Source organism: Dendrobates tinctorius, unplaced genomic scaffold (assembly GCF_039654945.1).
Source record: "Dendrobates tinctorius isolate UK_male_01 unplaced genomic scaffold, ASM3965494v1 ptg000204l, whole genome shotgun sequence".
Classification (NCBI taxonomy): Eukaryota; Metazoa; Chordata; class Amphibia; order Anura; family Dendrobatidae; genus Dendrobates; species Dendrobates tinctorius.
The window spans coordinates 1,659,105-1,679,115 of record NW_027361871.1 but is presented as its reverse complement, the minus strand read 5'-3'; the positions used below and the strand labels follow the sequence as shown (position 1 = coordinate 1,679,115).

Here is a 20,011-nt window from a genome sequence, read left to right as displayed (position 1 = left end):
TAAGTGTTATGACTGAGATTGAAATCTTATTCCATGTTTCTGCTCTACGTGGAATGGAACTCAAGCTCAATATTGTTTTGCTGCGCTAACCAGTTGAATGTTCGATTGGTGCTTCAATCTTCCTTGGATTTCAAATGCATGCCATCTTCTGGTGCTGTGGCTTAGTTGGTTAAAGCGCCTGTTTATTAAACAGGAGATCCTGAGTTCGAATCTCAGCAGTGCCTTGTTTTCGTCTCCTCACAAAGAAGCTTCCTATCTTAAAAATAGGTGTTTCACTTGCGACTGATAGTGCAATTGTGAGATTAAAAATCTCTTCTATCTACGAGATATAAAGGAAGAAAGATGGCTTCAAGCATGACAATGTAAAACCAGTTGATTTAGTTTTGAAATGCCTCCTTTCTATGCATCTCTAATCCGTTTATCCAATGTATCTCACCTTTATGTCCTTTGGCTTAGTTGGTCAAAGAGCCTGTTTAGCAAACAGAAAATCTTGAATTTGAATGCCAGCAGTGCTGTTCTTTCTTTATGTCAGTTTGGGGCTTCTTAACTCTCTAAGCAGGCTTTCTAATGTATCACACCTGTTTGTCCTTTGTCTTAGTTGGTCAAAGAGCCTGTTTAGTAAACAGAAAATCTTGAATTTGAATGCCAGCAGTCCTCTTCCTTCTTTATCTCAGTTTAGGGCTGTTTAACTCTCTAAGCAGGCTTTCTAATGTATCACACCTGTTTGTCCTTTGTCTTAGTTGGTCAAAGAGCCTATTTAGTAAATGGAAAATCTTGAATTTGAATGCCAGCAGTCCTTTTCCTTCTTTATCTCAGTTTAGGGCTGTTTAACTCTCTAAGCAGGCGTTTTTAATGTTTCGCACCTGTTTGTCCTTTGGCTTAGTTGGTCAAAGAGCCTATTTAGTAAAAGGAAAATCTTGATTTTGAATGTCAGCAGTACTTTCTATTCTTCATCTCATTTTGTGGGTTTTTACCCCAAAAAGAGGACTTTTACTCTTGTTTGTCATCAAATATTAATTTCCCACAGCCCTAATATAGTGCAATTGAGAAAAAAAATTCTCTGCTGTTGAAACACTTTAAAAGGAATTAGAGGATATAATTTTCTTTACAGAATATAGGATGGCATCAAGCTTTACAAATTAAAACGAGTGGATTTACAGATCTGACTCTGCAAAGTTTGATAGCAGCACAGGAGTATTGTAAACTTTCATGCTTGAAGTGTCCACCGCTTGGGTTAAAAATGAAAACCAAACCATTCAACATGAAAGAAGAAGCAGATTAATCCGACGAGGATGGGATTCGAACCCATGCATGCAGAGCACAATGGATTAGCAGTCCATCACCTTAACCACTCGGCCACCTCGTCTACATAGTGCCCGTGCGTTTAGGTGGGAAGATGTTGAGAGGGTTTTTACCAGTCAGTGTTTTTTCACTGAAGATTGTATGTTGGCTTTTGTCAGAGTTGCCTTATCTCGTCAACTACAGTGCCTGTTGTTTGAAGTTAGCTTGGGGAAAACTCTATCAGAAATGAACCAGTGCTGAGGTTTTTAATATCAATTAGTCATAATTTTTCCTCCTTTTGGTTTTGCCATGGCATTTCTTCAATCTGTCTATTCTGTGTCATAACTTGGAAGCAAAACAAGTCCCAAATTTCAGCTGTGCTAAAAGATGGCTCATTCAATTGCAAAACTTCAAAGCCTTTGTCCTCGATACAGCTTCTGTAAATTTGTCAGTTTTTTAAATGAATGCTCTTCAAAATTTACTTGGCTTCTTAAGTGTTATGACTGAGATTGAAATCTTATTCCATGTTTCTGCTCTACGTGGAATGGAACTCAAGCTCAATATTGTTTTGCTGCGCTAACCAGTTGAATGTTCGATTGGTGCTTCAATCTTCCTTGGATTTCAAATGCATTCCATCTTCTGGTGCTGTGGCTTAGTTGGTTAAAGCGCCTGTCTAGTAAACAGGAGATCCTGAGTTCGAATCTCAGCAGTGCCTTGTTTTCATATCCTCACAAAGAAGCTTCCTATCTTAAAAATAGGTGTTTCACTTGCGACTGATAGTGCAATTGTGAGATTAAAAATCTCTTCTATCTAAGCGATATAAAGGAAGAAAGATGGTTTCAAGCATGACAATGTAAAACCAGTTGATTTAGTTTTGAAATGCCTCCTTTCTATGCATCTCTAATCCGTTTATCCAATGTATCTCACCTTTATGTCCTTTGGCTTAGTTGGTCAAAGAGCCTGTTTAGCAAACAGAAAATCTTGAATTTGAATGCCAGCAGTGCTGTTCTTTCTTTATGTCAGTTTGGGGCTTCTTAACTCTCTAAGCAGGCTTTCTAATGTATCACACCTGTTTGTCCTTTGTCTTAGTTGGTCAAAGAGCCTGTTTAGTAAACAGAAAATCTTGAATTTGAATGCCAGCAGTCCTCTTCCTTCTTTATCTCAGTTTAGGGCTGTTTAACTCTCTAAGCAGGCTTTCTAATGTATCACACCTGTTTGTCCTTTGTCTTAGTTGGTCAAAGAGCCTATTTAGTAAATGGAAAATCTTGAATTTGAATGCCAGCAGTCCTTTTCCTTCTTTATCTCAGTTTAGGGCTGTTTAACTCTCTAAGCAGGCGTTTTTAATGTTTCGCACCTGTTTGTCCTTTGGCTTAGTTGGTCAAAGAGCCTATTTAGTAAAAGGAAAATCTTGATTTTGAATGTCAGCAGTACTTTCTATTCTTCATCTCATTTTGTGGGTTTTTACCCCAAAAAGAGGACTTTTACTCTTGTTTGTCATCAAATATTAATTTCCCACAGCCCTAATATAGTGCAATTGAGAAAAAAAATTCTCTGCTGTTGAAACACTTTAAAAGGAATTAGAGGATATAATTTTCTTTACAGAATATAGGATGGCATCAAGCTTTACAAATTAAAACGAGTGGATTTACAGATCTGACTCTGCAAAGTTTGATAGCAGCACAGGAGTATTGTAAACTTTCATGCTTGAAGTGTCCACCGCTTGGGTTAAAAATGAAAACCAAACCATTCAACATGAAAGAAGAAGCAGATTAATCCGACGAGGATGGGATTCGAACCCATGCATGCAGAGCACAATGGATTAGCAGTCCATCACCTTAACCACTCGGCCACCTCGTCTACATAGTGCCCGTGCGTTTAGGTGGGAAGATGTTGAGAGGGTTTTTACCAGTCAGTGTTTTTTCACTGAAGATTGTATGTTGGCTTTTGTCAGAGTTGCCTTATCTCGTCAACTACAGTGCCTGTTGTTTGAAGTTAGCTTGGGGAAAACTCTATCAGAAATGAACCAGTGCTGAGGTTTTTAATATCAATTAGTCATAATTTTTCCTCCTTTTGGTTTTGCCATGGCATTTCTTCAATCTGTCTATTCTGTGTCATAACTTGGAAGCAAAACAAGTCCCAAATTTCAGCTGTGCTAAAAGATGGCTCATTCAATTGCAAAACTTCAAAGCCTTTGTCCTCGATACAGCTTCTGTAAATTTGTCAGTTTTTTAAATGAATGCTCTTCAAAATTTACTTGGCTTCTTAAGTGTTATGACTGAGATTGAAATCTTATTCCATGTTTCTGCTCTACGTGGAATGGAACTCAAGCTCAATATTGTTTTGCTGCGCTAACCAGTTGAATGTTCGATTGGTGCTTCAATCTTCCTTGGATTTCAAATGCATTCCATCTTCTGGTGCTGTGGCTTAGTTGGTTAAAGCGCCTGTCTAGTAAACAGGAGATCCTGAGTTCGAATCTCAGCAGTGCCTTGTTTTCATATCCTCACAAAGAAGCTTCCTATCTTAAAAATAGGTGTTTCACTTGCGACTGATAGTGCAATTGTGAGATTAAAAATCTCTTCTATCTAAGCGATATAAAGGAAGAAAGATGGTTTCAAGCATGACAATGTAAAACCAGTTGATTTAGTTTTGAAATGCCTCCTTTCTATGCATCTCTAATCCGTTTATCCAATGTATCTCACCTTTATGTCCTTTGGCTTAGTTGGTCAAAGAGCCTGTTTAGCAAACAGAAAATCTTGAATTTGAATGCCAGCAGTGCTGTTCTTTCTTTATGTCAGTTTGGGGCTTCTTAACTCTCTAAGCAGGCTTTCTAATGTATCACACCTGTTTGTCCTTTGTCTTAGTTGGTCAAAGAGCCTGTTTAGTAAACAGAAAATCTTGAATTTGAATGCCAGCAGTCCTCTTCCTTCTTTATCTCAGTTTAGGGCTGTTTAACTCTCTAAGCAGGCTTTCTAATGTATCACACCTGTTTGTCCTTTGTCTTAGTTGGTCAAAGAGCCTATTTAGTAAATGGAAAATCTTGAATTTGAATGCCAGCAGTCCTTTTCCTTCTTTATCTCAGTTTAGGGCTGTTTAACTCTCTAAGCAGGCGTTTTTAATGTTTCGCACCTGTTTGTCCTTTGGCTTAGTTGGTCAAAGAGCCTATTTAGTAAAAGGAAAATCTTGATTTTGAATGTCAGCAGTACTTTCTATTCTTCATCTCATTTTGTGGGTTTTTACCCCAAAAAGAGGACTTTTACTCTTGTTTGTCATCAAATATTAATTTCCCACAGCCCTAATATAGTGCAATTGAGAAAAAAAATTCTCTGCTGTTGAAACACTTTAAAAGGAATTAGAGGATATAATTTTCTTTACAGAATATAGGATGGCATCAAGCTTTACAAATTAAAACGAGTGGATTTACAGATCTGACTCTGCAAAGTTTGATAGCAGCACAGGAGTATTGTAAAATTTCATGCTTGAAGTGTCCACCGCTTGGGTTAAAAATGAAAACCAAACCATTCAACATGAAAGAAGAAGCAGATTAATCCGACGAGGATGGGATTCGAACCCATGCATGCAGAGCACAATGGATTAGCAGTCCATCACCTTAACCACTCGGCCACCTCTTCTACATAGTGCCTGTGCGTTTAGGTGGGAAGATGTTGAGAGGGTTTTTACCAGTCAGTGTTTTTTCACTGAAGATTGTATGTTGGCTTTTGTCAGAGTTGCCTTATCTCGTCAACTACAGTGCCTGTTGTTTGAAGTTAGCTTGGGGAAAACTCTATCAGAAATGAACCAGTGCTGAGGTTTTTAATATCAATTAGTCATAATTTTTCCTCATTTTGGTTTTGCCATGGCATTTCTTCAATCTGTCTATTCTGTGTCATAACTTGGAAGCAAAACAAGTCCCAAATTTCAGCTGTGCTAAAAGATGGCTCATTCAATTGCAAAACTTCAAAGCCTTTGTCCTCGATACAGCTTCTGTAAATTTGTCAGTCTTTTAAATGAATGCTCTTCAAAATTTACTTGGCTTCTTAAGTGTTATGACTGAGATTGAAATCTTATTCCATGTTTCTGCTCTACGTGGAATGGAACTCAAGCTCAATATTGTTTTGCTGCGCTAACCAGTTGAATGTTCGATTGGTGCTTCAATCTTCCTTGGATTTCAAATGCATGCCATCTTCTGGTGCTGTGGCTTAGTTGGTTAAAGCGCCTGTTTATTAAACAGGAGATCCTGAGTTCGAATCTCAGCAGTGCCTTGTTTTCGTCTCCTCACAAAGAAGCTTCCTATCTTAAAAATAGGTGTTTCACTTGCGACTGATAGTGCAATTGTGAGATTAAAAATCTCTTCTATCTAAGCGATATAAAGGAAGAAAGATGGCTTCAAGCATGACAATGTAAAACCAGTTGATTTAGTTTTGAAATGCCTCCTTTCTATGCATCTCTAATCCGTTTATCCAATGTATCTCACCTTTATGTCCTTTGGCTTAGTTGGTCAAAGAGCCTGTTTAGCAAACAGAAAATCTTGAATTTGAATGCCAGCAGTGCTGTTCTTTCTTTATGTCAGTTTGGGGCTTCTTAACTCTCTAAGCAGGCTTTCTAATGTATCACACCTGTTTGTCCTTTGTCTTAGTTGGTCAAAGAGCCTGTTTAGTAAACAGAAAATCTTGAATTTGAATGCCAGCAGTGCTATTCTTTCTTTATCTCAGTTTAGGGCTGTTTAACTCTCTAAGCAGGCTTTCTAATGTATCACACCTGTTTGTCCTTTGTCTTAGTTGGTCAAAGAGCCTATTTAGTAAATGGAAAATCTTGAATTTGAATGCCAGCAGTCCTTTTCCTTCTTTATCTCAGTTTAGGGCTGTTTAACTCTCTAAGCAGGCGTTTTTAATGTTTCGCACCTGTTTGTCCTTTGGCTTAGTTGGTCAAAGAGCCTATTTAGTAAAAGGAAAATCTTGATTTTGAATGTCAGCAGTACTTTCTATTCTTCATCTCATTTTGTGGGTTTTTACCCCAAAAAGAGGACTTTTACTCTTGTTTGTCATCAAATATTAATTTCCCACAGCCCTAATATAGTGCAATTGAGAAAAAAAATTCTCTGCTGTTGAAACACTTTAAAAGGAATTAGAGGATATAATTTTCTTTACAGAATATAGGATGGCATCAAGCTTTACAAATTAAAACGAGTGGATTTACAGATCTGACTCTGCAAAGTTTGATAGCAGCACAGGAGTATTGTAAACTTTCATGCTTGAAGTGTCCACCGCTTGGGTTAAAAATGAAAACCAAACCATTCAACATGAAAGAAGAAGCAGATTAATCCGACGAGGATGGGATTCGAACCCATGCATGCAGAGCACAATGGATTAGCAGTCCATCACCTTAACCACTCGGCCACCTCGTCTACATAGTGCCCGTGCGTTTAGGTGGGAAGATGTTGAGAGGGTTTTTACCAGCCAGTGTTTTTTCACTGAAGATTGTATGTTGGCTTTTGTCAGAGTTGCCTTATCTCGTCAACTACAGTGCCTGTTGTTTGAAGTTAGCTTGGGGAAAACTCTATCAGAAATGAACCAGTGCTGAGGTTTTTAATATCAATTAGTCATAATTTTTCCTCCTTTTGGTTTTGCCATGGCATTTCTTCAATCTGTCTATTCTGTGTCATAACTTGGAAGCAAAACAAGTCCCAAATTTCAGCTGTGCTAAAAGATGGCTCATTCAATTGCAAAACTTCAAAGCCTTTGTCCTCGATACAGCTTCTGTAAATTTGTCAGTCTTTTAAATGAATGCTCTTCAAAATTTACTTGGCTTCTTAAGTGTTATGACTGAGATTGAAATCTTATTCCATGTTTCTGCTCTACGTGGAATGGAACTCAAGCTCAATATTGTTTTGCTGCGCTAACCAGTTGAATGTTCGATTGGTGCTTCAATCTTCCTTGGATTTCAAATGCATGCCATCTTCTGGTGCTGTGGCTTAGTTGGTTAAAGCGCCTGTTTATTAAACAGGAGATCCTGAGTTCGAATCTCAGCAGTGCCTTGTTTTCGTCTCCTCACAAAGAAGCTTCCTATCTTAAAAATAGGTGTTTCACTTGCGACTGATAGTGCAATTGTGAGATTAAAAATCTCTTCTATCTACGAGATATAAAGGAAGAAAGATGGCTTCAAGCATGACAATGTAAAACCAGTTGATTTAGTTTTGAAATGCCTCCTTTCTATGCATCTCTAATCCGTTTATCCAATGTATCTCACCTTTATGTCCTTTGGCTTAGTTGGTCAAAGAGCCTGTTTAGCAAACAGAAAATCTTGAATTTGAATGCCAGCAGTGCTGTTCTTTCTTTATGTCAGTTTGGGGCTTCTTAACTCTCTAAGCAGGCTTTCTAATGTATCACACCTGTTTGTCCTTTGTCTTAGTTGGTCAAAGAGCCTGTTTAGTAAACAGAAAATCTTGAATTTGAATGCCAGCAGTCCTCTTCCTTCTTTATCTCAGTTTAGGGCTGTTTAACTCTCTAAGCAGGCTTTCTAATGTATCACACCTGTTTGTCCTTTGTCTTAGTTGGTCAAAGAGCCTATTTAGTAAATGGAAAATCTTGAATTTGAATGCCAGCAGTCCTTTTCCTTCTTTATCTCAGTTTAGGGCTGTTTAACTCTCTAAGCAGGCGTTTTTAATGTTTCGCACCTGTTTGTCCTTTGGCTTAGTTGGTCAAAGAGCCTATTTAGTAAAAGGAAAATCTTGATTTTGAATGTCAGCAGTACTTTCTATTCTTCATCTCATTTTGTGGGTTTTTACCCCAAAAAGAGGACTTTTACTCTTGTTTGTCATCAAATATTAATTTCCCACAGCCCTAATATAGTGCAATTGAGAAAAAAAATTCTCTGCTGTTGAAACACTTTAAAAGGAATTAGAGGATATAATTTTCTTTACAGAATATAGGATGGCATCAAGCTTTACAAATTAAAACGAGTGGATTTACAGATCTGACTCTGCAAAGTTTGATAGCAGCACAGGAGTATTGTAAACTTTCATGCTTGAAGTGTCCACCGCTTGGGTTAAAAATGAAAACCAAACCATTCAACATGAAAGAAGAAGCAGATTAATCCGACGAGGATGGGATTCGAACCCATGCATGCAGAGCACAATGGATTAGCAGTCCATCACCTTAACCACTCGGCCACCTCGTCTACATAGTGCCCGTGCGTTTAGGTGGGAAGATGTTGAGAGGGTTTTTACCAGTCAGTGTTTTTTCACTGAAGATTGTATGTTGGCTTTTGTCAGAGTTGCCTTATCTCGTCAACTACAGTGCCTGTTGTTTGAAGTTAGCTTGGGGAAAACTCTATCAGAAATGAACCAGTGCTGAGGTTTTTAATATCAATTAGTCATAATTTTTCCTCCTTTTGGTTTTGCCATGGCATTTCTTCAATCTGTCTATTCTGTGTCATAACTTGGAAGCAAAACAAGTCCCAAATTTCAGCTGTGCTAAAAGATGGCTCATTCAATTGCAAAACTTCAAAGCCTTTGTCCTCGATACAGCTTCTGTAAATTTGTCAGTTTTTTAAATGAATGCTCTTCAAAATTTACTTGGCTTCTTAAGTGTTATGACTGAGATTGAAATCTTATTCCATGTTTCTGCTCTACGTGGAATGGAACTCAAGCTCAATATTGTTTTGCTGCGCTAACCAGTTGAATGTTCGATTGGTGCTTCAATCTTCCTTGGATTTCAAATGCATTCCATCTTCTGGTGCTGTGGCTTAGTTGGTTAAAGCGCCTGTCTAGTAAACAGGAGATCCTGAGTTCGAATCTCAGCAGTGCCTTGTTTTCATATCCTCACAAAGAAGCTTCCTATCTTAAAAATAGGTGTTTCACTTGCGACTGATAGTGCAATTGTGAGATTAAAAATCTCTTCTATCTAAGCGATATAAAGGAAGAAAGATGGTTTCAAGCATGACAATGTAAAACCAGTTGATTTAGTTTTGAAATGCCTCCTTTCTATGCATCTCTAATCCGTTTATCCAATGTATCTCACCTTTATGTCCTTTGGCTTAGTTGGTCAAAGAGCCTGTTTAGCAAACAGAAAATCTTGAATTTGAATGCCAGCAGTGCTGTTCTTTCTTTATGTCAGTTTGGGGCTTCTTAACTCTCTAAGCAGGCTTTCTAATGTATCACACCTGTTTGTCCTTTGTCTTAGTTGGTCAAAGAGCCTGTTTAGTAAACAGAAAATCTTGAATTTGAATGCCAGCAGTCCTCTTCCTTCTTTATCTCAGTTTAGGGCTGTTTAACTCTCTAAGCAGGCTTTCTAATGTATCACACCTGTTTGTCCTTTGTCTTAGTTGGTCAAAGAGCCTATTTAGTAAATGGAAAATCTTGAATTTGAATGCCAGCAGTCCTTTTCCTTCTTTATCTCAGTTTAGGGCTGTTTAACTCTCTAAGCAGGCGTTTTTAATGTTTCGCACCTGTTTGTCCTTTGGCTTAGTTGGTCAAAGAGCCTATTTAGTAAAAGGAAAATCTTGATTTTGAATGTCAGCAGTACTTTCTATTCTTCATCTCATTTTGTGGGTTTTTACCCCAAAAAGAGGACTTTTACTCTTGTTTGTCATCAAATATTAATTTCCCACAGCCCTAATATAGTGCAATTGAGAAAAAAAATTCTCTGCTGTTGAAACACTTTAAAAGGAATTAGAGGATATAATTTTCTTTACAGAATATAGGATGGCATCAAGCTTTACAAATTAAAACGAGTGGATTTACAGATCTGACTCTGCAAAGTTTGATAGCAGCACAGGAGTATTGTAAAATTTCATGCTTGAAGTGTCCACCGCTTGGGTTAAAAATGAAAACCAAACCATTCAACATGAAAGAAGAAGCAGATTAATCCGACGAGGATGGGATTCGAACCCATGCATGCAGAGCACAATGGATTAGCAGTCCATCACCTTAACCACTCGGCCACCTCTTCTACATAGTGCCTGTGCGTTTAGGTGGGAAGATGTTGAGAGGGTTTTTACCAGTCAGTGTTTTTTCACTGAAGATTGTATGTTGGCTTTTGTCAGAGTTGCCTTATCTCGTCAACTACAGTGCCTGTTGTTTGAAGTTAGCTTGGGGAAAACTCTATCAGAAATGAACCAGTGCTGAGGTTTTTAATATCAATTAGTCATAATTTTTCCTCATTTTGGTTTTGCCATGGCATTTCTTCAATCTGTCTATTCTGTGTCATAACTTGGAAGCAAAACAAGTCCCAAATTTCAGCTGTGCTAAAAGATGGCTCATTCAATTGCAAAACTTCAAAGCCTTTGTCCTCGATACAGCTTCTGTAAATTTGTCAGTCTTTTAAATGAATGCTCTTCAAAATTTACTTGGCTTCTTAAGTGTTATGACTGAGATTGAAATCTTATTCCATGTTTCTGCTCTACGTGGAATGGAACTCAAGCTCAATATTGTTTTGCTGCGCTAACCAGTTGAATGTTCGATTGGTGCTTCAATCTTCCTTGGATTTCAAATGCATGCCATCTTCTGGTGCTGTGGCTTAGTTGGTTAAAGCGCCTGTTTATTAAACAGGAGATCCTGAGTTCGAATCTCAGCAGTGCCTTGTTTTCGTCTCCTCACAAAGAAGCTTCCTATCTTAAAAATAGGTGTTTCACTTGCGACTGATAGTGCAATTGTGAGATTAAAAATCTCTTCTATCTAAGCGATATAAAGGAAGAAAGATGGCTTCAAGCATGACAATGTAAAACCAGTTGATTTAGTTTTGAAATGCCTCCTTTCTATGCATCTCTAATCCGTTTATCCAATGTATCTCACCTTTATGTCCTTTGGCTTAGTTGGTCAAAGAGCCTGTTTAGCAAACAGAAAATCTTGAATTTGAATGCCAGCAGTGCTGTTCTTTCTTTATGTCAGTTTGGGGCTTCTTAACTCTCTAAGCAGGCTTTCTAATGTATCACACCTGTTTGTCCTTTGTCTTAGTTGGTCAAAGAGCCTGTTTAGTAAACAGAAAATCTTGAATTTGAATGCCAGCAGTGCTATTCTTTCTTTATCTCAGTTTAGGGCTGTTTAACTCTCTAAGCAGGCTTTCTAATGTATCACACCTGTTTGTCCTTTGTCTTAGTTGGTCAAAGAGCCTATTTAGTAAATGGAAAATCTTGAATTTGAATGCCAGCAGTCCTTTTCCTTCTTTATCTCAGTTTAGGGCTGTTTAACTCTCTAAGCAGGCGTTTTTAATGTTTCGCACCTGTTTGTCCTTTGGCTTAGTTGGTCAAAGAGCCTATTTAGTAAAAGGAAAATCTTGATTTTGAATGTCAGCAGTACTTTCTATTCTTCATCTCATTTTGTGGGTTTTTACCCCAAAAAGAGGACTTTTACTCTTGTTTGTCATCAAATATTAATTTCCCACAGCCCTAATATAGTGCAATTGAGAAAAAAAATTCTCTGCTGTTGAAACACTTTAAAAGGAATTAGAGGATATAATTTTCTTTACAGAATATAGGATGGCATCAAGCTTTACAAATTAAAACGAGTGGATTTACAGATCTGACTCTGCAAAGTTTGATAGCAGCACAGGAGTATTGTAAACTTTCATGCTTGAAGTGTCCACCGCTTGGGTTAAAAATGAAAACCAAACCATTCAACATGAAAGAAGAAGCAGATTAATCCGACGAGGATGGGATTCGAACCCATGCATGCAGAGCACAATGGATTAGCAGTCCATCACCTTAACCACTCGGCCACCTCGTCTACATAGTGCCCGTGCGTTTAGGTGGGAAGATGTTGAGAGGGTTTTTACCAGCCAGTGTTTTTTCACTGAAGATTGTATGTTGGCTTTTGTCAGAGTTGCCTTATCTCGTCAACTACAGTGCCTGTTGTTTGAAGTTAGCTTGGGGAAAACTCTATCAGAAATGAACCAGTGCTGAGGTTTTTAATATCAATTAGTCATAATTTTTCCTCCTTTTGGTTTTGCCATGGCATTTCTTCAATCTGTCTATTCTGTGTCATAACTTGGAAGCAAAACAAGTCCCAAATTTCAGCTGTGCTAAAAGATGGCTCATTCAATTGCAAAACTTCAAAGCCTTTGTCCTCGATACAGCTTCTGTAAATTTGTCAGTCTTTTAAATGAATGCTCTTCAAAATTTACTTGGCTTCTTAAGTGTTATGACTGAGATTGAAATCTTATTCCATGTTTCTGCTCTACGTGGAATGGAACTCAAGCTCAATATTGTTTTGCTGCGCTAACCAGTTGAATGTTCGATTGGTGCTTCAATCTTCCTTGGATTTCAAATGCATGCCATCTTCTGGTGCTGTGGCTTAGTTGGTTAAAGCGCCTGTTTATTAAACAGGAGATCCTGAGTTCGAATCTCAGCAGTGCCTTGTTTTCGTCTCCTCACAAAGAAGCTTCCTATCTTAAAAATAGGTGTTTCACTTGCGACTGATAGTGCAATTGTGAGATTAAAAATCTCTTCTATCTACGAGATATAAAGGAAGAAAGATGGCTTCAAGCATGACAATGTAAAACCAGTTGATTTAGTTTTGAAATGCCTCCTTTCTATGCATCTCTAATCCGTTTATCCAATGTATCTCACCTTTATGTCCTTTGGCTTAGTTGGTCAAAGAGCCTGTTTAGCAAACAGAAAATCTTGAATTTGAATGCCAGCAGTGCTGTTCTTTCTTTATGTCAGTTTGGGGCTTCTTAACTCTCTAAGCAGGCTTTCTAATGTATCACACCTGTTTGTCCTTTGTCTTAGTTGGTCAAAGAGCCTGTTTAGTAAACAGAAAATCTTGAATTTGAATGCCAGCAGTCCTCTTCCTTCTTTATCTCAGTTTAGGGCTGTTTAACTCTCTAAGCAGGCTTTCTAATGTATCACACCTGTTTGTCCTTTGTCTTAGTTGGTCAAAGAGCCTATTTAGTAAATGGAAAATCTTGAATTTGAATGCCAGCAGTCCTTTTCCTTCTTTATCTCAGTTTAGGGCTGTTTAACTCTCTAAGCAGGCGTTTTTAATGTTTCGCACCTGTTTGTCCTTTGGCTTAGTTGGTCAAAGAGCCTATTTAGTAAAAGGAAAATCTTGATTTTGAATGTCAGCAGTACTTTCTATTCTTCATCTCATTTTGTGGGTTTTTACCCCAAAAAGAGGACTTTTACTCTTGTTTGTCATCAAATATTAATTTCCCACAGCCCTAATATAGTGCAATTGAGAAAAAAAATTCTCTGCTGTTGAAACACTTTAAAAGGAATTAGAGGATATAATTTTCTTTACAGAATATAGGATGGCATCAAGCTTTACAAATTAAAACGAGTGGATTTACAGATCTGACTCTGCAAAGTTTGATAGCAGCACAGGAGTATTGTAAACTTTCATGCTTGAAGTGTCCACCGCTTGGGTTAAAAATGAAAACCAAACCATTCAACATGAAAGAAGAAGCAGATTAATCCGACGAGGATGGGATTCGAACCCATGCATGCAGAGCACAATGGATTAGCAGTCCATCACCTTAACCACTCGGCCACCTCGTCTACATAGTGCCCGTGCGTTTAGGTGGGAAGATGTTGAGAGGGTTTTTACCAGTCAGTGTTTTTTCACTGAAGATTGTATGTTGGCTTTTGTCAGAGTTGCCTTATCTCGTCAACTACAGTGCCTGTTGTTTGAAGTTAGCTTGGGGAAAACTCTATCAGAAATGAACCAGTGCTGAGGTTTTTAATATCAATTAGTCATAATTTTTCCTCCTTTTGGTTTTGCCATGGCATTTCTTCAATCTGTCTATTCTGTGTCATAACTTGGAAGCAAAACAAGTCCCAAATTTCAGCTGTGCTAAAAGATGGCTCATTCAATTGCAAAACTTCAAAGCCTTTGTCCTCGATACAGCTTCTGTAAATTTGTCAGTTTTTTAAATGAATGCTCTTCAAAATTTACTTGGCTTCTTAAGTGTTATGACTGAGATTGAAATCTTATTCCATGTTTCTGCTCTACGTGGAATGGAACTCAAGCTCAATATTGTTTTGCTGCGCTAACCAGTTGAATGTTCGATTGGTGCTTCAATCTTCCTTGGATTTCAAATGCATTCCATCTTCTGGTGCTGTGGCTTAGTTGGTTAAAGCGCCTGTCTAGTAAACAGGAGATCCTGAGTTCGAATCTCAGCAGTGCCTTGTTTTCATATCCTCACAAAGAAGCTTCCTATCTTAAAAATAGGTGTTTCACTTGCGACTGATAGTGCAATTGTGAGATTAAAAATCTCTTCTATCTAAGCGATATAAAGGAAGAAAGATGGTTTCAAGCATGACAATGTAAAACCAGTTGATTTAGTTTTGAAATGCCTCCTTTCTATGCATCTCTAATCCGTTTATCCAATGTATCTCACCTTTATGTCCTTTGGCTTAGTTGGTCAAAGAGCCTGTTTAGCAAACAGAAAATCTTGAATTTGAATGCCAGCAGTGCTGTTCTTTCTTTATGTCAGTTTGGGGCTTCTTAACTCTCTAAGCAGGCTTTCTAATGTATCACACCTGTTTGTCCTTTGTCTTAGTTGGTCAAAGAGCCTGTTTAGTAAACAGAAAATCTTGAATTTGAATGCCAGCAGTCCTCTTCCTTCTTTATCTCAGTTTAGGGCTGTTTAACTCTCTAAGCAGGCTTTCTAATGTATCACACCTGTTTGTCCTTTGTCTTAGTTGGTCAAAGAGCCTATTTAGTAAATGGAAAATCTTGAATTTGAATGCCAGCAGTCCTTTTCCTTCTTTATCTCAGTTTAGGGCTGTTTAACTCTCTAAGCAGGCGTTTTTAATGTTTCGCACCTGTTTGTCCTTTGGCTTAGTTGGTCAAAGAGCCTATTTAGTAAAAGGAAAATCTTGATTTTGAATGTCAGCAGTACTTTCTATTCTTCATCTCATTTTGTGGGTTTTTACCCCAAAAAGAGGACTTTTACTCTTGTTTGTCATCAAATATTAATTTCCCACAGCCCTAATATAGTGCAATTGAGAAAAAAAATTCTCTGCTGTTGAAACACTTTAAAAGGAATTAGAGGATATAATTTTCTTTACAGAATATAGGATGGCATCAAGCTTTACAAATTAAAACGAGTGGATTTACAGATCTGACTCTGCAAAGTTTGATAGCAGCACAGGAGTATTGTAAACTTTCATGCTTGAAGTGTCCACCGCTTGGGTTAAAAATGAAAACCAAACCATTCAACATGAAAGAAGAAGCAGATTAATCCGACGAGGATGGGATTCGAACCCATGCATGCAGAGCACAATGGATTAGCAGTCCATCACCTTAACCACTCGGCCACCTCTTCTACATAGTGCCTGTGCGTTTAGGTGGGAAGATGTTGAGAGGGTTTTTACCAGTCAGTGTTTTTTCACTGAAGATTGTATGTTGGCTTTTGTCAGAGTTGCCTTATCTCGTCAACTACAGTGCCTGTTGTTTGAAGTTAGCTTGGGGAAAACTCTATCAGAAATGAACCAGTGCTGAGGTTTTTAATATCAATTAGTCATAATTTTTCCTCCTTTTGGTTTTGCCATGGCATTTCTTCAATCTGTCTATTCTGTGTCATAACTTGGAAGCAAAACAAGTCCCAAATTTCAGCTGTGCTAAAAGATGGCTCATTCAATTGCAAAACTTCAAAGCCTTTGTCCTCGATACAGCTTCTGTAAATTTGTCAGTCTTTTAAATGAATGCTCTTCAAAATTTACTTGGCTTCTTAAGTGTTATGACTGAGATTGAAATCTTATTCCATGTTTCTGCTCTACGTGGAATGGAACTCAAGCTCAATATTATTTTGCTGCGCTAACCAGTTGAATGTTCGATTGGTGCTTCAATCTCCCTTTGATTTCAAGTGCATGCCATCTTCTGGTACTGTGGCTTAGTTGGTTAAAGCGCCTGTCTAGTAAACAGGAGATCCTGAGTTCGAATCTCAGCAGTGCCTTTTTTTCATATCCTCACAAAGAAGCTTCCTATCTTAAAAATAGGTGTTTCACTTGCGACTGATAGTGCAATTGTGAGATTAAAAATCTCTTCTACCTAAGAGATATAAAGGAAGAAAGATGTCTTCAAGCATGACAATGTAAAACCAGTTGATTTAGTTTTGAAATGCCTCCTTTCTATGCATCTCTAATCCGTTTATCCAATGTATCTCACCTTTATGTCCTTTGGCTTAGTTGGTCAAAGAGCATGTTTAGCAAACAGAAAATCTTGAATTTGAATGCCAGCAGTGCTATTCTTTCTTTATGTCAGTTTGGGGCTTCTTAACTCTCTAAGCAGGCTTTCTAATGTATCACACCTGTTTGTCCTTTGTCTTAGTTGGTCAAAGAGCCTGTTTAGTAAACAGAAAATCTTGAATTTGAATGCCAGCAGTCCTCTTCCTTCTTTATCTCAGTTTAGGGCTGTTTAACTCTCTAAGCAGGCTTTCTAATGTATCACACCTGTTTGTCCTTTGTCTTAGTTGGTCAAAGAGCCTATTTAGTAAATGGAAAATCTTGAATTTGAATGCCAGCAGTCCTTTTCCTTCTTTATCTCAGTTTAGGGCTGTTTAACTCTCTAAGCAGGCGTTTTTAATGTTTCGCACCTGTTTGTCCTTTGGCTTAGTTGGTCAAAGAGCCTATTTAGTAAAAGGAAAATCTTGATTTTGAATGTCAGCAGTACTTTCTATTCTTCATCTCATTTTGTGGGTTTTTACCCCAAAAAGAGGACTTTTACTCTTGTTTGTCATCAAATATTAATTTCCCACAGCCCTAATATAGTGCAATTGAGAAAAAAAAATCTCTGCTGTTGAAACACTTTAAAAGGAATTAGAGGATATAATTTTCTTTACAGAATATAGGATGGCATCAAGCTTTACAAATTAAAACGAGTGGATTTACAGATCTGACTCTGCAAAGTTTGATAGCAGCACAGGAGTATTGTAAACTTTCATGCTTGAAGTGTCCACCGCTTGGGTTAAAAATGAAAACCAAACCATTCAACATGAAAGAAGAAGCAGATTAATCCGACGAGGATGGGATTCGAACCCATGCATGCAGAGCACAATGGATTAGCAGTCCATCACCTTAACCACTCGGCCACCTCGTCTACATAGTGCCCGTGCGTTTAGGTGGGAAGATGTTGAGAGGGTTTTTACCAGTCAGTGTTTTTTCACTGAAGATTGTATGTTGGCTTTTGTCAGAGTTGCCTTATCTCGTCAACTACAGTGCCTGTTGTTTGAAGTTAGCTTGGGGAAAACTCTATCAGAAATGAACCAGTGCTGAGGTTTTTAATATCAATTAGTCATAATTTTTCCTCCTTTTGGTTTTGCCATGGCATTTCTTCAATCTGTCTATTCTGTGTCATAACTTGGAAGCAAAACAAGTCCCAAATTTCAGCTGTGCTAAAAGATGGCTCATTCAATTGCAAAACTTCAAAGCCTTTGTCCTCGATACAGCTTCTGTAAATTTGTCAGTCTTTTAAATGAATGCTCTTCAAAATTTACTTGGCTTCTTAAGTGTTATGACTGAGATTGAAATCTTATTCCATGTTTCTGCTCTACGTGGAATGGAACTCAAGCTCAATATTATTTTGCTGCGCTAACCAGTTGAATGTTCGATTGGTGCTTCAATCTTCCTTTGATTTCAAGTGCATGCCATCTTCTGGTACTGTGGCTTAGTTGGTTAAAGCGCCTGTCTAGTAAACAGGAGATCCTGAGTTCGAATCTCAGCAGTGCCTTGTTTTCATATCCTCACAAAGAAGCTTCCTATCTTAAAAATAGGTGTTTCACTTGCGACTGATAGTGCAATTGTGAGATTAAAAATCTCTTCTACCTAAGAGATATAAAGGAAGAAAGATGGCTTCAAGCATGACAATGTAAAACCAGTTGATTTAGTTTTGAAATGCCTCCTTTCTATGCATCTCTAATCCGTTTATCCAATGTATCTCACCTTTATGTCCTTTGGCTTAGTTGGTCAAAGAGCCTGTTTAGCAAACAGAAAATCTTGAATTTGAATGCCAGCAGTGCTATTCTTTCTTTATGTCAGTTTGGGGCTTCTTAACTCTCTAAGCAGGCTTTCTAATGTATCACACCTGTTTGTCCTTTGTCTTAGTTGGTCAAAGAGCCTGTTTAGTAAACAGAAAATCTTGAATTTGAATGCCAGCAGTCCTCTTCCTTCTTTATCTCAGTTTAGGGCTGTTTAACTCTCTAAGCAGGCTTTCTAATGTATCACACCTGTTTGTCCTTTGTCTTAGTTGGTCAAAGAGCCTATTTAGTAAATGGAAAATCTTGAATTTGAATGCCAGCAGTCCTTTTCCTTCTTTATCTCAGTTTAGGGCTGTTTAACTCTCTAAGCAGGCGTTTTTAATGTTTCGCACCTGTTTGTCCTTTGGCTTAGTTGGTCAAAGAGCCTATTTAGTAAAAGGAAAATCTTGATTTTGAATGTCAGCAGTACTTTCTATTCTTCATCTCATTTTGTGGGTTTTTACCCCAAAAAGAGGACTTTTACTCTTGTTTGTCATCAAATATTAATTTCCCACAGCCCTAATATAGTGCAATTGAGAAAAAAAATTCTCTGCTGTTGAAACACTTTAAAAGGAATTAGAGGATATAATTTTCTTTACAGAATATAGGATGGCATCAAGCTTTACAAATTAAAACGAGTGGATTTACAGATCTGACTCTGCAAAGTTTGATAGCAGCACAGGAGTATTGTAAACTTTCATGCTTGAAGTGTACACCGCTTGGGTTAAAAATGAAAACCAAACCATTCAACATGAAAGAAGAAGCAGATTAATCCGACGAGGATGGGATTCGAACCCATGCATGCAGAGCACAATGGATTAGCAGTCCATCACCTTAACCACTCGGCCACCTCGTCTACATAGTTCCCGTGCGTTTAGGTGGGAAGATGTTGAGAGGGTTTTTACCAGTCAGTGTTTTTTCACTGAAGATTGTATGTTGGCTTTTGTCAGAGTTGCCTTATCTCGTCAACTACAGTGCCTGTTGTTTGAAGTTAGCTTGGGGAAAACTCTATCAGAAATGAACCAGTGCTGAGGTTTTTAATATCAATTAGTCATAATTTTTCCTCCTTTTGGTTTTGCCATGGCATTTCTTCAATCTGTCTATTCTGTGTCATAACTTGGAAGCAAAACAAGTCCCAAATTTCAGCTGTGCTAAAAGATGGCTCATTCAATTGCAAAACTTCAAAGCCTTTGTCCTCGATACAGCTTCTGTAAATTTGTCAGTCTTTTAAATGAATGCTCTTCAAAATTTACTTGGCTTCTTAAGTGTTATGACTGAGATTGAAATCTTATTCCATGTTTCTGCTCTACGTGGAATGGAACTCAAGCTCAATATTATTTTGCTGCGCTAACCAGTTGAATGTTCGATTGGTGCTTCAATCTTCCTTTGATTTCAAGTGCACGCCATCTTCTGGTACTGTGGCTTAGTTGGTTAAAGCGCCTGTCTAGTAAACAGGAGATCCTGAGTTCGAATCTCAGCAGTGCCTTTTTTTCATATCCTCACAAAGAAGCTTCCTATCTTAAAAATAGGTGTTTCACTTGCGACTGATAGTGCAATTGTGAGATTAAAAATCTCTTCTACCTAAGAGATATAAAGGAAGAAAGATGGCTTCAAGCATGACAATGTAAAACCAGTTGATTTAGTTTTGAAATGCCTCCTTTCTATGCATCTCTAATCCGTTTATCCAATGTATCTCACCTTTATGTCCTTTGGCTTAGTTGGTCAAAGAGCCTGTTTAGCAAACAGAAAATCTTGAATTTGAATGCCAGCAGTGCTATTCT

General features: G+C 37.9%; 20 non-coding genes across 20 annotated transcripts; 12 read left to right on the top strand and 8 right to left on the bottom strand.

The window, feature by feature from the left end:
- Positions 1–150: 150 nt before the first annotated feature.
- On the top strand, positions 151–224 carry TRNAN-AUU (transfer RNA asparagine (anticodon AUU)). Its single transcript has one exon. It is a non-coding gene; the product is annotated as a tRNA-Asn (tRNA).
- Positions 225–1,284: 1,060 nt separating this feature from the next.
- Positions 1,285–1,366, bottom strand: TRNAS-GCU (transfer RNA serine (anticodon GCU)). Its single transcript has one exon. It is a non-coding gene; the product is annotated as a tRNA-Ser (tRNA).
- Positions 1,367–1,922: 556 nt separating this feature from the next.
- Positions 1,923–1,996, top strand: TRNAT-AGU (transfer RNA threonine (anticodon AGU)). The gene has a single exon. It is a non-coding gene; the product is annotated as a tRNA-Thr (tRNA).
- Positions 1,997–3,056: 1,060 nt separating this feature from the next.
- TRNAS-GCU (transfer RNA serine (anticodon GCU)) lies at positions 3,057–3,138 on the bottom strand. The gene has a single exon. It is a non-coding gene; the product is annotated as a tRNA-Ser (tRNA).
- Positions 3,139–3,694: 556 nt separating this feature from the next.
- On the top strand, positions 3,695–3,768 carry TRNAT-AGU (transfer RNA threonine (anticodon AGU)). Its single transcript has one exon. It is a non-coding gene; the product is annotated as a tRNA-Thr (tRNA).
- A 1,698-nt stretch (positions 3,769–5,466) lies between these two features.
- TRNAN-AUU (transfer RNA asparagine (anticodon AUU)) lies at positions 5,467–5,540 on the top strand. The gene has a single exon. It is a non-coding gene; the product is annotated as a tRNA-Asn (tRNA).
- A 1,060-nt stretch (positions 5,541–6,600) lies between these two features.
- TRNAS-GCU (transfer RNA serine (anticodon GCU)) lies at positions 6,601–6,682 on the bottom strand. Its single transcript has one exon. It is a non-coding gene; the product is annotated as a tRNA-Ser (tRNA).
- A 556-nt stretch (positions 6,683–7,238) lies between these two features.
- Positions 7,239–7,312, top strand: TRNAN-AUU (transfer RNA asparagine (anticodon AUU)). Its single transcript has one exon. It is a non-coding gene; the product is annotated as a tRNA-Asn (tRNA).
- Positions 7,313–8,372: 1,060 nt separating this feature from the next.
- On the bottom strand, positions 8,373–8,454 carry TRNAS-GCU (transfer RNA serine (anticodon GCU)). Its single transcript has one exon. It is a non-coding gene; the product is annotated as a tRNA-Ser (tRNA).
- Positions 8,455–9,010: 556 nt separating this feature from the next.
- On the top strand, positions 9,011–9,084 carry TRNAT-AGU (transfer RNA threonine (anticodon AGU)). Its single transcript has one exon. It is a non-coding gene; the product is annotated as a tRNA-Thr (tRNA).
- Positions 9,085–10,782: 1,698 nt separating this feature from the next.
- Positions 10,783–10,856, top strand: TRNAN-AUU (transfer RNA asparagine (anticodon AUU)). The gene has a single exon. It is a non-coding gene; the product is annotated as a tRNA-Asn (tRNA).
- A 1,060-nt stretch (positions 10,857–11,916) lies between these two features.
- Positions 11,917–11,998, bottom strand: TRNAS-GCU (transfer RNA serine (anticodon GCU)). Its single transcript has one exon. It is a non-coding gene; the product is annotated as a tRNA-Ser (tRNA).
- Positions 11,999–12,554: 556 nt separating this feature from the next.
- Positions 12,555–12,628, top strand: TRNAN-AUU (transfer RNA asparagine (anticodon AUU)). The gene has a single exon. It is a non-coding gene; the product is annotated as a tRNA-Asn (tRNA).
- Positions 12,629–13,688: 1,060 nt separating this feature from the next.
- On the bottom strand, positions 13,689–13,770 carry TRNAS-GCU (transfer RNA serine (anticodon GCU)). Its single transcript has one exon. It is a non-coding gene; the product is annotated as a tRNA-Ser (tRNA).
- A 556-nt stretch (positions 13,771–14,326) lies between these two features.
- Positions 14,327–14,400, top strand: TRNAT-AGU (transfer RNA threonine (anticodon AGU)). Its single transcript has one exon. It is a non-coding gene; the product is annotated as a tRNA-Thr (tRNA).
- A 1,698-nt stretch (positions 14,401–16,098) lies between these two features.
- Positions 16,099–16,172, top strand: TRNAT-AGU (transfer RNA threonine (anticodon AGU)). The gene has a single exon. It is a non-coding gene; the product is annotated as a tRNA-Thr (tRNA).
- Positions 16,173–17,232: 1,060 nt separating this feature from the next.
- Positions 17,233–17,314, bottom strand: TRNAS-GCU (transfer RNA serine (anticodon GCU)). The gene has a single exon. It is a non-coding gene; the product is annotated as a tRNA-Ser (tRNA).
- A 556-nt stretch (positions 17,315–17,870) lies between these two features.
- Positions 17,871–17,944, top strand: TRNAT-AGU (transfer RNA threonine (anticodon AGU)). Its single transcript has one exon. It is a non-coding gene; the product is annotated as a tRNA-Thr (tRNA).
- A 1,060-nt stretch (positions 17,945–19,004) lies between these two features.
- On the bottom strand, positions 19,005–19,086 carry TRNAS-GCU (transfer RNA serine (anticodon GCU)). The gene has a single exon. It is a non-coding gene; the product is annotated as a tRNA-Ser (tRNA).
- A 556-nt stretch (positions 19,087–19,642) lies between these two features.
- Positions 19,643–19,716, top strand: TRNAT-AGU (transfer RNA threonine (anticodon AGU)). Its single transcript has one exon. It is a non-coding gene; the product is annotated as a tRNA-Thr (tRNA).
- Positions 19,717–20,011: the final 295 nt, after the last annotated feature.